The sequence below is a fragment of the Galeopterus variegatus genome, unplaced genomic scaffold (assembly GCF_000696425.1).
Source record: "Galeopterus variegatus unplaced genomic scaffold, G_variegatus-3.0.2 Scaffold289, whole genome shotgun sequence".
NCBI classification, from domain to species: domain Eukaryota; kingdom Metazoa; phylum Chordata; class Mammalia; order Dermoptera; family Cynocephalidae; genus Galeopterus; species Galeopterus variegatus.
Window position 1 is genome coordinate 423,502 of NW_007726400.1, and position 4,736 is coordinate 428,237.

Here is a 4,736-nt window from a genome sequence, read left to right on the forward strand (position 1 = left end):
AGCTTGTAAAGCTGGCAGTTTGAGGATGGGGGGGTGTAAGGAGTTGAAGGTATGAATGAGAAGTTTGAGCTGATCACAGGACACTGGTTGGGTCTGGAAAAGAATGGAGTTAAAAGGGAAAAAAAGGGGCTGGCCTGTGGCTCACTCGGGAGAGTGCAGTGCTGATAACACCAAGGCCACGGGTTCGAATCCCATATAGAGATGGCCGGTTAGCTCACTTGGTGAACGTGGTGCTGACAACACCAAGTCAAGGGTTAAGATCCCCTTACCGGTCATCTTTTTAAAAATTAATTAATTAACTAACTAACTAATTAATTAATATAAATAAATAAATAGGAAAAAAAATAAGACCAAGTGGAAAGATAGAGGGATTGGAGTCCTGAAGAACATTTAGTGGCACAGAATAAGAAAACTGGAAAAATCTGAAGTTATAAGATGGGATATTAGAATGTCAGGTATGGTTGCAAGAGGGGAATGGGTGGTGGAAGTGCTCCCAGAGTTGAAGAAATCAAGACATGGCAAGGCCAGGCTTGACACTCAGGGAGGCATAATTTGGGATGAAGACTCTAAAGCAGATTCAAGACCTCAGTGACTCTTACACAGTGACTGAGACTGATATACAACATACAGCCAATGAGGTTACCAGATGGCATGGGCCTTTCTGACCATTTCCAGGCCTCAGGGAAGTGTCAGAGAACTGTGGTTGGCAGTGGGGCCTCTGGAGTACACTGGGCCCCAAACCCTGGCTCCACCAGTGACTAGCTATGTAGTCTTAGGCAAGTCAACTTAACCTCTCTGTGACTGACTTGCCTTATCAGTAAAATGAAGATATAATAGTAGTATCCATAAAGTAAAGCACTTATAACAAGGCCTGCCACATGCACCACTACTTAAATGTCAGCATCATTATCACTTCTCATTTGAACAATAAGGGAGTTATAACAATCTCTAAGGAACTTTTTGGTCTCAGAATCCCTTTACACTTTATATTTTTTTGGCAGGTGGCCAGTGCAGGGATCTGATCCCTTGACCTTGTGTTACAACAGCATGTTCTACCCAACTGAGCTAACACTCAGTTTAAGCCTACACTCTCAAAAATTACTGAAGACTCCAAATAACTTTTTAAAAAATGTTTATTACATCTATAAATACTTTTCATATTAGAAATTAAAACTGAGGAAACACTTTTATTTTATTTTTTATTTTTTAAAAAGATGACCAGTAAAGGGATCTTAACCCTTGACTTGGTGTTGTCAGCACCACACTCTCCCAAGTGAGCTAATTGGCCATCCTTATATAGGGATCTGAACCCGCAGCCTTGGTGTTATCAGCACCACACTCTCCCAAGTGAGCTAATTGGCCATCCTTATATAGGGATCTGAACCCGCAGCCTTGGTGTTATCAGCACCACACTCTCCCAAGTGAGCCATGGGCAGGCCCGAGGAAACACTTAAAATACTTAGTTACTTAATAATAAACCCATTAGCTAGTAATATAAATAATATTTTTAAGAAAAAACTTTCTGAAAAAAAAGCAGAAGTGTGATATTTTACAATTTTGTAAATCTCTTTAATGTTTAGATTAATTGAAGGCATCTGTATTCTCTTATCTGCTTCTGCATTCAATCTGTTGAGATGTGCTATTTCCCTTTAATATGAAAATCCTAGCACCTCACTGACCCCCTGAAAGGGTCTTGGGGCCTCTGGACCACACTTTGAGAACCACTACTTTAAGCTTTCTTCAAGCTCTAAATCATTCATTCGTTCACTCACCCACTCAACACTACTGGATCCCAGAGAGAGAGATGAATTATGTGGCATCTGCCCTGGAGGAGTCTAGCTAAGAGAAAAGATAGAAACAAATTAAAAATTACAGCACAGCATGAGCACAGAGGAGGAAGTTAGTAAGTTACAGGTGTGCCTAAGGGGGGCAAGGAAGACTTACCAGAGTACAGGGAATTTGAATTTCAATTAGTAGCTTGAATTTCCTATGTTCCCTTTAAGCAGAAAGAAGAGCATGTGCAAAGGCCCAGAGGCAGTAATAAATACAGCACAAGAAGGAAGCACAGCACAGGGTACACTGGCAGAAGGAAAAGTCAGTATGCTGGAAAAGCATGTTACATGGGAAGTTAAATTTCATCCTATAGGCCACAGGAAGTTAGGATGACAAGAGCTTGCTTTTCTTTTTAAAGTAAGTCATGGGACTGGCTCTTTAGCTCAGCTGGTTGGAGTACAGTGTTGGTGTTTTAACACCAAGGTCAAGGGTTTGGATCTCTGGAACAACCAGCTGTCAAAAAAAAAAATGTTAAGTCAGGTTTGTTGAGGTATAATTTACACAGAAGTAACGTTCACCCTTTTAGGTGTAGAGCTCCAAGAGTTTGGCAAAGGTATCCACTAATGTAAACAATAATGCCACAATCAAGATGTAGAATATTCTCATCACCTCAAACAGTTCTCTCTGTAAGTCCATCCAACACCCTGCCCCCACACACAACTGCAGGCAACTGTCCCTGTAGTTTTTTTACTTTGAAATAATTCTGCACTCAAAGGAATTTGCCAAAATGACCCACGTACATTTCTCCCAATGGTAACATCTTACTAAACTATGGAAAAGTATCAAAGCCAGGAAATTGAGTCTATCAGCTAGGCTACAGACCTTATTCAGATGTCACTAGTGTTTACATGCATTTGTTTTAAAGAACATAGCTGGGCCATATAAGGGTTGGACTGGCAAGGACATACCTTAGGTAACAGTTGTCCACAGAATTCAAGAAGGTGTAGGGAGGAGAAAGGATTAGAGGAAAACACTTCTGGAGTGGAACAGAAATCAACTGGTAGACAATTTGGTATACAGGTTTAAATTAATCCTTATTTTGGAAATGAAATTTTCCATAAGGCAGAACAGCAAGCTCAAAGATCTGATATTCCCTTGGGTCTTAGACCAAGTTATTTGCTTGTTCCCTGTAACAGGATTAGTTAACCCTTCACCAAACTAAACCCTTCTACTTACTCTTATTCCTTCCTGGAGCTCAGTATTTTTGTAGGCTTTCCTATCTGCTCCCGCATTTTATCTGATTATACTATTGATAATGCTTTAATCTCTATATAGTTTAGTTTAGTTACAAACATCAGTTACTCATCACAAGATTGTGGGGTAAGTGTTGTTGTTCTCACTTTTACACTCCAAGAAATTGAGGCTCCTAAGTGATTGGTATCCAGGTTCACATATGCCAATACTATTGTAAAATGCTTACAAAGACAGTAGCACAGGGCACTCAGTAACTTTGTTTCAAGCCCTGATCTCTCTTACTCCACCAAACCCCATTTATGATCAGGCTGGACCTCTTTCTACAACAGCTGTGCTGGAATGAATTTAGGCAAAAACTCCATATATGCAATGGAAATACTTCCAGTGACGAAATCCTCATTTAAGCCCTAGTTTGTTTATCACTGGTTACTACCAAATACAGTCACTTTGGTAGATCTGTGACCTGATATCTATTTCCTTGTCTTTATGATGAGCTTTTTAATATCTTTGAAATCAGGAAACGTCTTACAATCAGATTCAATGAAATACGGTTACAAACTTTTTACCGTGTCCTGTGCTATACATATTTTAGCATTTTATCCTCTAAACATCTACTTATCAAATATCTGTTATGCCCATTTTAAAGATATGGAAGTCAATGCACAGAGAGGTTGTCATTTGTCCCAGGTCACACAGCCAGTGAATGAAGGACAGGTTAACAGTAACTCCAAAGCAATAAGTATCCTAGAATCTAATTTCCTAAGACTTTAGCCTGGGTATAAAGTTCTATTTTATGCAAAAAAAATCACAACAATTTCAAACGGAAAAGGATAAATTAAAATAACCACCCAAAACAAACAAAAGACAAACGAAGGTTTAGCAACGTTAAAAAAAACTTGTCCAAGGCGACAGAGGATATCAGAACCAGAATCCCAAGGCCGATCTGTCTCGTCTCCAAAGCGCGATTTATTTCCACCAAACCACGCCACCACTGACACGTGGCAGGTACGCGGAAGTATACATATTTGTTGAATTAGTCATGCCCGAAAACAAAGTCGTCAATAAGGAAAAGGATAAAAATGGAGAACAGACGAAAACGGAAAGTATTCCACGAGCAGAAAACAACATAAAAAACCCCAGGTTTTCAAAGCAAGTGCATTCAGGGGGAGCCAAGGCGTTGGAGCAAACTTTGCGCGGGCCCGAGCGGAGTCTTCAAAGCAGATGGTTCTCGAGGAGTCGGCCTTGGAGCACGACAGCCAAGCCCGGCCGCCTCCCCTCTCGCGTCCACACCCTCCCGACCGCGAGTAACCCGGCCGGGGACACCCGGCGACAACTGGAGGCCTGCTGCCTTCCCTTCTGGGCTACTGGCTTAAAAAGAAACACAATCACGTCCCCAGGCGGTCCGCAGCCTGCCCCAGCGCGCTACCCGCGGCCGGCCCGGCTGCCATGCGTCCGGGGAAGGCAGGCCCTCGGGGTCGCAGCTCGCGGTCAGCCCAGCCCAGTGCGGGGGCACCTACAGCCCGGACCCGGCCAGGCCCAGACGGACCTGGGGGTGGCGGGACAGGCGTACGCCCCTCGCGGCCGCGCGGGCGGGTAGCGGTCGCCGGGCATTTCCTCTTCCTCCTTACGCGCAGCGGCGACCAGGACTAGGCCGGGATCGGGAGCCCCACCGCGGCCTGCTTCCGAGAGCGGACAAGCGCCGCCGCCGC